The sequence below is a fragment of the Canis lupus genome, chromosome 31, assembly GCF_048164855.1.
Source record: "Canis lupus baileyi chromosome 31, mCanLup2.hap1, whole genome shotgun sequence".
Taxonomy (NCBI): domain Eukaryota; kingdom Metazoa; phylum Chordata; class Mammalia; order Carnivora; family Canidae; genus Canis; species Canis lupus.
The window spans coordinates 11396615-11410488 of NC_132868.1; the positions used below are offsets into that span (position 1 = coordinate 11396615).

The window sequence follows — 13874 nt, forward strand, 5'->3', positions numbered from 1 at the left end:
AATATTGTTAAAATGGAGACAAATTTGACAAAAAGTATATAGGATCTATCAATAGAAAACACTGCTGGGAAGACTGAAAGATATGAATAAATACTACACTCATGGCTCAGAAGAATTCAATATTGTCAAGATACCAATTCCTTCCAAATTCATCATTATATTCATCACAGATCCAGCCAAAAATCCTAGTAGAATTTTTTTGTAGACGGGAAAAAGTTGATTGTAAAATTATATGGAAATGAAAAGACCTAAAATAGCCAAAGCAATTTTGAATTAGAACAACGTTAAAGGATTTATGCTATGTTAAATCTGGACTTATTATAAATTTATAATCAAAATAGTTTTGGATTTGCATAAAGGTAAAGGGTGAATGAATGGAAAAAAATTAGAGAATCCTGAAATGGATTCACACATATGTGGTTAACTGATTTTCAACCAAGGCACTAGGCATTTTAGTAGAGAAAAGGTAATCTTGACAAATGGTGCAGAAGGATAACTTCCTCTTTACCTCACACCACAGTCCAGTCAGAATCTGAACTTCTAAGGACAAAACTGGAATCTAGAGTTGAACAAAGACAGTGACCACAGAATTCCATACCTACCCTAGTCATTATTAGTGAGTAAAGAGAAAAAGAACATTTTGTGATATGTAGTTTTAGAAACCTGCGTGAACTTGAGGGGAAAAAAAATAGCTAAGAAAATTCTTTATCCATTAAAAAATTGAATCAGTAAAAGGGTCTCTGTCTGTATAGAAAAATTAAGTATCCAGGACAAGGTCCTGAGAGTTAAAACCATATCACTTGTTAATTCTTTAACTATATGTTAATAAAATTCTTTCTTTCTTTCTTTTTTTTTTTTTTTTTAGATTTTATTTATTTAGTTGAGAGACAGAGTGAGAGAGAGAGAGAGACAGAGAGAAGGAGATAGCATAAGCCGGGACAGAGGGAGAGGGAGAAGCAGATGCCCCACTGAGCGGGAAGCCTCATGCGGGGCTCAATCCCAGGACCCTGAGATCATGACCTGAGCCAAAGGTAGACGCTTCATGGACTAAGCCACCCAGGCAACCCTGTAGTTCTAAGCTATAATGTAATTATTAAGAAATCGATATACAAATAGATTAAAATGGTAATAAAAAGTACTTACTATAGCATTCCAATTCACTTAAATGCACACAAACTGGGAAGAAAAGCAAGAGTTGGTCCAAGATCTCTGAAAGCTGGAGAAAGAGGGAGGCGTGAAGGTATTCAATGAGGAATGCAGGCACAAATGTCCCATTAAACAATGGGAAGATAACATATGGAGAGTGTTGCAGAATGGAATTTTTGAATTATTGGCAGGGGAAGTGGTGGTATTTTATGGCATTAAATATGATCTGTAAACAAATCAGTTATGGACTCTGTACATCCAGCAATGTGGTACCAAAATACACAAGGCAAAACTCTTACAAATGGAGTCCAAGGAGAGTTTGATGAACTATAACCATATAAGGAAACTATTACAGCTCTTTCGAGTTTTGACAAATAATTCAATAATAATCACAACTACAACTACACACACAGACACTCACACTCTCACATTTTCACACATTCTCACACATTTAATTTTGAATAACGATGAAAATGCTTGATCCAACAGGGATTAATATATAGAAAAGTCCACATCCACAGATACTATATTTTATTTGACATACACCCAAATATTAATCATATAGAACATCTTAACAAATTTCCACAAGTACAAAGTACAGACTGCATTCTTTTATCAGAAAGCCATAAACCTAGAATCGATAATATAAGAGGGTTGAACATCTATCTGGATAGAGGAGCGGGCTCCTCTACATGCCTCTTGAACCAAATAGAACTGAAATCTGAGATTAAAAATTAGTTAGAAATGAATACAAATCAGAAAATTTCACTTTACAGACTTAGAGAATCTGGCTAAAGCCATCCTTAGAGGATGAATCATAACCTCAAATGTTTTCATTATTCAGTAAGGCGTGTAATATCTGTACGCAGTTATAATATGTACACTTAAGTCTAGGAAAAGCAGCAAGAAATAAAATCTGTACTTGCCAGATTATTACCTTATTCAAACAATTAAAAACAGGGATGCCTGGGTGGGTCAGCAGTTGAGCATCTGCCTTTGGCTCGGGGCGTGATCCTGGAGTCCAGGGATCAAGTCTCATATCGGGTTCCCAGCAGAAAGCCTGCTTCTCCCTCGCCTGTGTCTCTCATGAATAAATAAATAAAATCTTTTTTTAAAAAATAAAAACAATCAAAAAGCCATGGGAAACAAATAAATGTGTTGCAGTAAAATATTACCAGGGACTGTACTTAACTAACGGTATCATCCTGTGCCAAAACTTTTTTTTTTCCTCTGGAAATTCTGTAGTTATTAGGCTTTATATATTTATATTTCAAAGAAAGTCAAACTATCTAGGCTTCTACCTATGAATTACAAACTGCAGGCTACTTGCCATTTGAAATTCTAAAAACAAAGAGATATCAAGTCATGAAGATGTTCAATTAAGTTCTTAATGGCACAAAAAGCAAATTCCCCTAGAATTACCAAAAAGCCTTCTTATATGTTCCCATCCCAGCCTCTTATTATAATGGTAGGTATGTTTCTATTAATTTTACTGATTGTGAGATACTCAAATATTAGTAAACTGCTTGTTATTCTTCTTCAGGTAGATTTTCTGTGTATTTTAGGTTGGCTTTTGAACACCTCCTTACTACGTTCATTCCGTTATCCAATCATAAGCCAGCACCTTGTCTCATTTGAGCACGATGCTCAGTTTGGCTTCTGTAGTTCTTTCTCTGTGCCCATAACCATGGGGGTTTTACAGATTTCTAACTCTGCACAGACTGCTCTCTATCCTGTTATAGTAAAATCTCACTTATGAATCCTTCAGAATCAAAGTCTCCTATAAGGTGGTCGATGACATCTCAGATGCTGGATAGTGGAGACAGGGTTTGGGGACCCCGTCCACCCTAACCAGGCATCCCCCAGTCGGCCTGAGGATGTTCTGCTAGAACCAAAAGGGACCCCAACAATCTCCCACTAGGTGCCAGGCCTGGAGCCAGCAGAAGCAGGAATGGCCACAGCTGAGGGGAAGGGGCCTTCCATGGAGCACCCCCCTCCCACGGCTGGTGGGGCACACCTGGACACTCCACTGGAACCCTGTTGGTCTGGTCAGGGTCTAGGGCTGCAGGTATAGAAAGGGGCCTTACATCTGGAAAGTCCTAGGAGCCTTCTCCAAAGTGGAGGCCTTCCAGAGAAAGTATAGCGGGAATAGATCCCAGTGTAGATGCCTCCTCTTGGAACAAGGTGGGCTGGGACCAGGGAAAAGCAAATTCCAGAGCAAAATAAGCTGTTTTGTCAACAAGATTGAGAGTGTTAGTCATCATGGAGGCATTCCAAGGCCTGCCCTGCCCTGCACAAGTGCTCTGAGGGTTGAGACTGAACAGAGGACAGGGTTTCCCACTTTGCTGAGACCTGTTTCTCCAACTCCCCTCTCCACCTGAGAGCATGCAGTGAGTGTACCGCAGGCCCCCAGAGGGTTCAGGAGCACGAGAGGTGATAGAGTAAGGCCCTGTGGGGTGTCAAGGGCCACACGGTAAGTGGGGCCTCTTGGGGCCAGGCCTTCCTCACTAGGAGGCCCTCGGGCCAGGAAGGTGAGGTGCTCCCTCCATGGAGTGACTCTGGCCAGCACGCTGGACTCAGAGGTACTACCTGTGTCTGAGCAGCATCCGCCCAACCAGGGTAGTCCAACAGTGGTGGAAGGCTTCCAGGTAAGGAATGTGCCAGTGCCTCTGTGGAAGACAGCAGGTCTGAGACTCCAGGAGCCATGCTTCTGTCCTCGTCCCCACCAGCTGGCTGTACGGTGTGCCGCTTACAAACCAGCAGACACTTGTAGTGTAAGAGAAGTGGATTCCTCCCAGGAATAGTGGCTCCAGGGTGGAGGGAGGCAGAGGCCCTGAGGCAGGAGGATGAGGCTGGAGTTTCAAGGCCCGGCACCCACAGGACATCAGGCACCCTGCAGCAGGGTCAGCAGGAGAAGCCTCTTCTAGAAGTTTCTGGGAGCTGGGGTAAGCCTAACTGTGAGCAAAGGAAGCATAGGGAACAGGGTCAGGGCTGCCAAGAGGCGTTTGTCTCCTGCTCTCTTGACGCTCCGTGCTGTCACGTCCCCTGGTGGCAGCGTGCCCGTGTCTCCCTTCCAGAAATTCCACAAGGTCTGACATGTTCCCTGTACTCATCCCCAGAGAAAGGCCCTGGAGCTTCCTGCACAGAGGCCCAAGGCTGCAGCTCCCCTCAAGCCCTGGCCCTCAGCTGCCAGGAGTCCTGGGAGGGAGCTGTCTCATGGTGACCCCACATTCCCACGGCCTGGAGGTTGGTGGTGGTATGACTGGGGTGACATGGGGAGGCTGGGCCGAGACCTGAGCCTTTTGCTCTTGGGCGAGTTCAGCCTGCACAGTCTCACGAGGGAGAAGGCGGGTCGCGTTCCTCCCAGCTCACTTCTTCTTTTGGACAGTGGATAAGATGTGGCAGGCTGGCGTCTGGGATGTTCACGCCTGTTCCTCCCTCCCTAGTGAGGAGGTCAGTGTGAGCTAAATGGTGATAAAGGGTAATGTTATTACCTACCAACAAAGGAGGGCAAAGGAAGGTGGTCTATTGCAATATTTGAGCTAAATAGGACACCCACCCTCTCCGGATTGTGTAAATTTTTAAAAAATGAATTATCTTGAAGTGATGACCCACATATTCTCAACTGTAAGGTTGAAGGCGTTATGTGTTACTGCCCCCAACAAGTCAAGAGTAGTGTTGATTATTTTATTACTCCCACAAAAGCAGGCCATAGCCTGGTGGGAGGGCTGGGCTCCATGACTCCTTGGAGACCCCCACTAACCACCAGCTCTGCTGCGATCATAGCCTGCAGTCACTGCTCCTGCCACTCTGATCACACATCTCCGCTGCGACTTCACTCAACTATTCCTTCAGACAAGTTCTAGCAAGTTACTCTACACTTTCCTTGAGGCAAAGATGAAATGAGCTGAACAAACTGGACTCCAAACAGGCCTGTCTGCTTCAGCAGGTGGCAAGGGCAGAAATATGGGTCCAAATTGGGGAGATTTCCATTTTATGAGAAGTAGAGGGACTCAGAAGTGGGCACATTTTCACCCCGTTGACCACCAGGAGGGGGGTCATCTCACCTGCCCTGGCCTCGGTGATGGGGAAGGCGGACCCAGAGTCCACCCCACCCCACTCAGCTCACGTGGGCTAGCCATGGGTCGGGCTCCTTCTCTCCTTCTCATGAGGTTCTCCTTCCCCTTGACATAAATAAACATCACATGTAAATCGAAATCTTACTGTAACTGGTAGACAATAGGATTTTAAAAAGTCTGAGAACAGGATCAACATCTTGTTATAATATTATGTTCTGATTTAAACAATTTTGAGTTCTTGTGAGGATTCCTCATGAAATATCTAGTTCATATGTGATACAAGCCCCAACTGAGATTAAAACAAAAAGCAAAACAAAACGAAACAAACAAAAAAACCCAACAACAACTTGACACTACTCAAACAGGACTTTCTTATTAACCAACAAGAACAATTAGGAAATGTTTCAAGTAACTTTAATCTCTGTGCTTGAATACACATTGTTCATTTTCCTCTGTCAACAAATACAGGCTGCTGTTTTGAGCGGATTTCCATATGCTAATTTACCTATTTCCCTTCCTGAAAGACTATAGTTTCCTGACTGTTAATTCCAGCTGACACGGAATGGTTTTGCTTTTCATTCTCTGCAAAATAATGTATCGTTGCAAAGTGATTTATAATAAACAGTATGTAGGAAAGAACTGCAATGCTGATTGTTCCTGACAACCAAAAATGCATTATTAATGAAATAATATTAGCAGCATCCTGGACGCAAGCTGATTGTGTAGTTTATTTTCTGTTCTGAAGCTCGATCCTTACTTTCTGTTCAGAGCTTCTTGGAGATGGATGATCCTTGCTGAGAGGCGTGCAGTTGTACATGCGTGCCACACGGAGAGGCAAATGTGTGGTGAATAAGGAGTGATCGCTTTTTCCTGGAATTGTGGCTAGCACTGTATTACATTAACATTATTTTTCGGCTTTCCTTCAACTCAGTAAACCTTGATTATCTTGAATCAGAGGCCCTTCAAACCACACAGTGTATACCTAATAAAGATGATTTTTTAAAGAAATATCTCATTCTAGGATCATAAATGGAAGTAACATGAAGTGTCAAGACACAGATGCACTTCATTCCACCAGTTCCAAATTTATAGCCAGCACGAAAATGGAAGAAAGAACCAAAATCTGAAGTCGAACTCTGCATTATGTCAATTTGTGTGATGGAATCTGGGGAAATCAGTAATTTATCCCAACAAAATCCATAGCTTCACAGCAAATGCAATCGTGTAAAGCTCCAGAAAGATGTTCTGATTGGATCTGGTGGTAAACTACTCCACGTTTTAAGCTTACTAATTATACAAAACTTAATATTTTATTTCATCCATTCACTCCAATTTCTGTTCCTTAATCCACTGAAATATTTGTGCTTCTCATCAAATTATGATGCTTCTTATAAGGCACCGGCCTCCATTGTCATTGGGCTCTGTATTAATTGTGGTATGAACTTTATTGAATTTACTGAGTGCTTTGCTGGAGAGTCTCCAAACACTAACAGGCAAATGAAATTAAATAGAAAGGGTCAGCTATATTTAAGAGCATCGTGTAAGTGCTCTAGGGACTGGGTATAATTAAAGAGGCTGTAAACCAAAACACCAAGTACAAATGTCACTCTCACCTGAATGTGCCCATCGGACGGGGAATTCGAGCAGGATACAGCACTGAGCAGACTGTCTGCAGCCCAAATGGAAGGATGTTTAAGGGAAGATGGGCTTTCAAACAGGATGGAATAGATGCCTGGAGAACCCGGAGCTGCAGGTAAAGGCTGTGTGGCAAGCTGGACTCTTTCCCCATGAATTCAAGAGTGCCCTGGACACCTTTCCTCGATGTACCTCATTCAGCTAGTGCCCTTTGCCAGAAAGGCTGCAGACACAAACTTTTGAAATACTTCCTCTTTCAAAACACTATTATCTAGACAACTGCTGGAAAGCAGAAATCTTTGCCTTGTTCATCCCGATTTCGATCACCAACAAATGCCTGGAACATAGTAAAACCTGCAAGACTAATGAATGGGTAAACGAGCAAAGAAATAGTTAAAGTTATAAGAAACAAAACATTTTTACAGAATAGGAAATACTTTGGTCACCTAAACATTACCACCATCTTCCTATCCATTTCTTCTTCTTATCTGTTTTCTGCAGGGCTTCTCCACGACCAGTGTGGAGACACAGTTCAGATGCCACACAGTGATGGAACGAGGCTGTAATCTTTCTCTGAGAGACAGCCGTGATGTCTTGACCACAGCTCAGCTGACACACACCCACTAAGTGGTATACCTCAAAAACATGCCTTCGTGACTCAGCCCCGACTGCAGGAAACCCCAGTGCACCTGACCTATGGCTGGAGCAGCCATGGTCACTGGGCCAAGGGAAGGCCACTGCCCTTCTGATCTCGGAGTTCTGAGGATCGTGGGAGCTCTGAGCCCTCCTTCACACAACCAGACTCTGAGGCCTCTGGAGCAACACGAAGGGGGAGCATCTCTGTCTGAAGGATGTGACCGTGCTGCACTCGGCCCAGCTGCAGAGCGTATGCACAGAGCATGATACAGGTTGTTGCAAACACTGGAGCAAAGCCGATGTGCACACACAGATGAGGAGAGGGTCAGATCACCCTGGACCTCGGGCAAGATGATGAGGCTTCCCCTTCACATAGGATGGCAATTGTCTTTCTTTTTTTTTTTCAATAATATTTATGAAATATACATAAGCATCATAGATTATATGCTCTACTATATATGTATGTAAGTTTTACATACATTATTTTAAATGTTGGAGCAGAATATTTTATGAAAATTCTTAATTCCATTTGGGCCTGAGCCTTCATTCATTTGCTTTGAAAGCATGAAAGCAGCTGGGCAGAAGGTTAACACAGAGGGTCAGCATGAGCAAGATAGTAAAGGACCCTCCAGACCCACTCAGGGGACTGCCATGGGTCAGTGTGGGTGAGTGCAGAGTATAATGTCTTGTCAATACGACGCTTTCTTTGGAAAAATCAATCCACCAAATGCATTTCCATGTGCTCATCAGATTCACCACTGATTTTGTGGAGAACATTCAAGCCAGGTTGGAAAATGCAGGAGAGGGAGGTATAAGGTTCATCTGCTAACAGTCTGGAAAGCAGCCTTACCGCTGGCAAAGATCACATGACTCTCAGGGCATTTTGTAACAATCCTATTGGGGTGCCTCTTGCCTGCTGGGCTGGCTGATGAGTGGGGGGCACTCACATATGTCCCAGCTAGCAGCAGCCTTGAGTCCCTCCCCACTGGCTGGGGAGACCAGGGAGGCAGGGGCTCATCCCCCTCTCATGGGAGGGTGCCTCTGAAAAGCGGCCCAAGGTACAAGGTATGGGCAGTACAGTAGTGGCCACAGGCTCCCAATGCTGCATGGAGTTCTCAGAGCAAAGCAGAGTTCTGGAAGACAGCAGGTCTCCACCCACAGGGGGAGTTTTAAATAACATCATTGCCAAGGTCCCAACCTCGGCCAGGTGAGTAGAATTTCTCCAGGTAAGCCCCCAGTGTCTGAGTGGAGAATGAGCCCTATGTGGACTACAGGGATGGCAGCCCAAGCAGACGGTAGCCCTGAGCTAAGAAGGGCCTGGGGAGGCTCCCTGACCCACGCAAGGAGCTGCCTTGCTCAGTATGGGTTGGGGTGGAAGCTTCTCAGTGCAGATGCCCCTGAGTGATGAAGCTGAGTTTGAGGGAGCCAAGCCAGGAACCAGGGTCCTGGACACCTGTGCATGGCCCTTCTGGGTCATGCGGTTATTCGGAGGAGCACTGTGGGGCAGGGGTCTCAAGGGAGAACGTTGGCTTGGGTGCTGATGGGTGCTGTCCAGACAAACAATGCATGTGTGAGCAGGGAGAGATCATTTTTGGACGGAATTTGAGAGGTTCAGTCTCTTACTGGGTTAATGTAACAGATGAACAATTAGGGTAAGTGGTTTTCTGATTGTCACCAAAAATGTGCCAGTGCAACAAGAATGCCTGGAGTAATATGTCAGTGATATGCCTCATTTACATATATGTAAATATTTAATACATTACCATTAATATATAATACACATCATGTATATTATTATACATAGCATACTGTACATAATATACATAGGATCTATTTACACTAATATACAATTACATACTTAATTTACATATACAATTGATTAAAAATTATACACCCAGGTTCCTCCTGGAAGACAGCGGGTTACCCCATGAAATATGGTTGCCCACTAGTATGGTCATCTTAGCAAAAAACAAGGCCAGCTCTTACACAGAGAAAGTAACATGTCCCCCTAACAAATAGTGGGAAGCAAGCCCCCACTGTCCCCATGACAAAGGAGGAGTGAAGATAAAAGGCAGTAATCTTCAACAGGAAGGGACGCCACACTATACTTCATAGCCTCTAGTTTCAGAGTTGGAAAGAGCGCCCCTAAGACAATCCAGAAGCTTCTCATTCTCCAGGGAGATAGCAGACCCAGTTTCATGCTTCTGGACGTCCAGCCTCACATCTGCACATCATCCCAAATTGTATCTAACTCTAAAGAAAGTTACCTGACCCTTATGCCAGCTTGGCTTGGTGACCTCATGGCGAGCCGCAGATTACAGGATCAAGCGTGGGGACCTTGTTCTGCATAAAGCCAGGACTCCCCCAACAAGGTCACGGTAAAATCACCTCAATACGCGCTGGCCTCATCAAGCTCGAAGCCCAGTGTTCCTTTCCAGTTGTGTAGATCACACAACATTGTTGTACATCACTGGCACTTTTTGACAAGGTTGTCACAGGCATAAACACAAATGACTAAAAGCAAGTTGTAGAATTACAAGAAAACGTGTCTTCTACTATTGATTGATTGGTCGTTCCTGGATGATGTTCTCATGCCATTTCCTGGGAAGTAGAAAGAGTTTAAACATTGGTGAACGTAGTCCATCCACCCCAAAGTCCATCTGGGTAAGAGCACACTCCCACGATGCCTCTTCCATTTGGTATGGATGCAGCCAGGTGGCCCTGAGGCCGAAAGCACCTCACCATCCAGGTTTCCATGAGGCAGCACGCATCGTGACAGATGCCCAGAATGCAGTGTTTCGTGAACAGAAACCCTGTTCTGCTTTTCTAATATAATCCTGTTTTCTATTCATAGATGTTCATATACTCATAGAATACTCTGGAAAAACAGACAAGGCCTCTAGTCAGGGCTTAGGGAAAAGCTCTTTTACTTTTACCTTACACGCTTTGTATTTAAACTTTCACCAACAGCATTTATTTTCTACACCCCGTCCCCCAAACAAACAAAGAAACAAAAATACCCAGCTAACGAACAAACTGCATTCCAGCTCTGCCACTGGCTTTGGGGTCTCACCTCAGTGAGACCCCAGTCCGCTTGGAAAACGTGGGCCAAGACACCCGGTTTGTACCTAGAACCCGCACCCTCCCTGCCTTGTCCCTGAATTTCCATGCGCCCCGGGGCCTATTCCTCTTCTCGACCCTTCGGTGAACCAGGAGGCGCCACGTGACTCGAAGTCATCTGACAAATGAACTACAACCTAATGTTATGTGCTATTCAAATAGCATAAGCCAGAGAGGGAACTTGGCCCCACTTCCCTCTCCCGAGCTGTCACGCCCAATAGATTCCAGCCATCTTATTAAAACATGGGACCGTTGTCGTGATTTACTCGAGGCAGGCCTGATGGAGCTCGTCACTTGCGGGACAGGAGGTCTCGTTCAGCTGGAGACCATCCGGGGGGCAGCTCTGGTGAAGGCGGACGTGCCGTGGGGAGGCAGAGGCGTCACCCTGCAGCCCAGGGAGACTGGGGCTGGAAACACATCATTAGTCACCGCTACTCAGAAGACCAGCACTTCCTTGAGTATCTTAACGCGCCGCTCGTGGATATTCTCTCTGATGTGGTATAAATAATAAATACGTGTGACCGTGGTTAGTGGAATGCAATTTTTTACTTTCATTCCCCTGGAATGGGAACTGCTTTTGAATTATGTTATCATTTATTACAAGGCCCATTGGCGTGCAATCTCCCTTTCTTCTCCTGGCTCCAAACGAGTGTGTACTTAGCATAGATAGTGCAGAACATTTTAATCATGCACTTTAAGAACTTCGTGCCGCATGCATGCACACCAGTGGACACCCAGTTCTGGAGAATGCCTGGTAATCACGGTTTCAGGAATGGGAATGAGTGAATGTCGCCAAATCAAACGCACTTTGCAATTGACCTATTTTGAGGGGAGCAGAATTACTCAGCAGCAGCAGACTCCATCAACGGGTTAATAATTTTACGTGCTATTCTTTTCTGAAAAGGCTTATTTAAATGTTTATCAGTTGTGCAAAGTGGAGCCGCACTGGCGATTCGCTAGGGATGGCTCATCATTGCCTATGCATGGGAGCGTTGTCGGAAGATTAAAATAACATTGAGTATATTCTGTAAATGAAGGAGAGAACTAACAGAAGCCTCTGGAGTCCATTATAAATTTTAATAATACATCAAGGTAATGTAACCGAATAACTGATCTCTAAGGGAAGAAACACAACATTTGGCTAATATTACAATTTAAATTATGAAAACAAAAAGAGCTTTTACTTAATCTTGTCTTTCTGCTTTTATTCTTCAGGCTCTTTTTTATTTTCCCTGAATCCAAAACACCATGTAAACAAATAAAAGTACGGGAGAAAATAAACAGTTTGGCATCTCAGTAGATTAATTAATGCGCTTCAGCCTTGGCACCAGTAGGCGAAAATTATGTGCATAAATAATATCACTAATTAAAAAGATGCAGATTAACATGCAAATAATGTTAATGAGGATCTGCCATTCCAGAGTGGATTCGCATAACATCAACAATTTAATGGGTTGGAAGGCTTGTGTTTGCATTACATTAATAAATTTCAAAGACCTTGCATAAAAAAGTTCTGTCAGAGCCTCTGTTTCCCACTTGTGAGTTATAAATTCTGTGGGCAGTAGCAAGCGCTTGTCGGCAGATGCCAAAGTCATTATCCGAAAGACTGTTGAGAGGGTGCCACGTGCCAGCGTGACCAGCTGTTGGGAACTGGGCAGTAGGCATTATTCCGTGCCAATTATTCATATTATTTGGGTAGTCTTGATATTTATTTAAACTGATTAATATTTTGTGCTCTGCATCTTGATCTGGAGGGAAATCATTTTAAGCGAGCAAAGTTTAAAACAAAACAAAACAAAACAAAACAGAAACAACAACAACAACCCTTATCAGCCTTTGATGCGTCAGGGAAGTCGAATGCATAATGAGACTGATTAAGCAGACATAATTCCCAACCACAGACAAAAACAACATAAAGTGTCTTTAATGATGTCATATAATGTTGAAATAAAGTATTACGGCATTCAGTTCCGAGTGTATCATAATACATCGGGCTCTGTTTGAAAATGACAAGGCTTGCCTGCTGCAAAACGCTGCTTGCCTGCTTCTGGCTGCATGCGGGGTGATGCTTCCGCGGATGGAGTTGGGAGGTAAAGCGCCAAGACTGGAGGAGGCCACAGGAACTCCTTCCTAAAACACCGCATGACCTTCATCAGTCTCCCTGGGTGGCCCGAGTGTCCCGGTCCCCGGGCTGGGGGCTCGCTGGCCGATGCCGAAGCGCCACAGCATGCAGGAATGGTGCTCACGGCGGCAGCCAGCCCCCTGGGTCAACCAAACGCCCACCTTCTGCCAATGAGCTGTCCACGCTCACTCTCTCCAGAGGGAGGGAAAATCTCCTTTCCCTGGAAACTAGCCGTGAGCATTCCGGGATGCTGTCTACACGGGCCAGAATCAGTGTGGTCAGATCAGGAGGCCACGAGCAACCTTGAGGCCAGGTGAAGCCCCACCCCAAGTGGAGGTGGGATGAGAGGCAGGCTGGGGACGCTCTGAGCTCAACTCCCACACGGAACGGAGTGTTCCTTCCCTGCAAAAGGCAAAGAGCAGGAACTGGTCTCTGCCCGCACTTCCACTTGACCTGTCACGCCTCCAATCCCCCTGCATTCACATCTCCAGCTCCTGGAGCAAATCCCGGCACACACCTCTTTGCAGCCTGCTGATTTAGGACAGCCCTGGGACAGGTTGGCTGCTGACCTCCTGCGGGTTCTGAGCAGGGAAACAAGGTGGTGCTAGGGCTCCTGGCTCTGCTGCTGCCCACCCACCCAGCCCTGTGCAGCTCGGAAGGTGTGGAGGGCCGGCAGGCCAACCCGGGGGAGACTCCCCAGTCCTGCTACCTTCAGAGAGAAACAGAATTAAAGCCTTTATAGCTTCAAATACAGTGCAACGCGGCTGCTCCTCCGTAGAGGGTGCTTCCCAGCTCACATGCTGCCAGCACGTGGGTGAGAGAAGGGCTCCGCACCCCGGAATCTTGATACTTAGATGACAGGTGAGCAGTGGAGGGGTTGCACAAGGCAGAGGTGTATCCAGACATTAAGAGTTTCCTCTAGAAGGAAGTGATAGTCACATCTCTGCAATGCCACATGCTGCTTGCATTGTGATTTTTCCATGAGAGGACCTCACTAGAAGGTGAGTATAACAGGGGCAGCAAATACATCCTATTTTCCTTTGTATCGACAGCATCAAACAGGTTCCAGGCTCTCAGGAAGCTGATGATGAGTGGGGAAGGTGGGCGGCCAGGACACCATACCCCCGTTATTCTGG

The 13874-nt window shown here is 45.1% G+C and overlaps 1 long non-coding RNA gene across 1 annotated transcript; it reads right to left on the reverse strand.

The window, feature by feature from the left end:
* Positions 1–9228: 9228 nt before the first annotated feature.
* LOC140621960 (uncharacterized) lies at positions 9229–13113 on the reverse strand. The gene is made up of 2 exons (XR_012021703.1): positions 12900–13113; positions 9229–12746 (listed from the first exon to the last, which is right to left on the reverse strand). It is a non-coding gene; the product is annotated as an uncharacterized lncRNA (long non-coding RNA).
* Between the last annotated feature and the right edge of the window lie 761 nt (positions 13114–13874).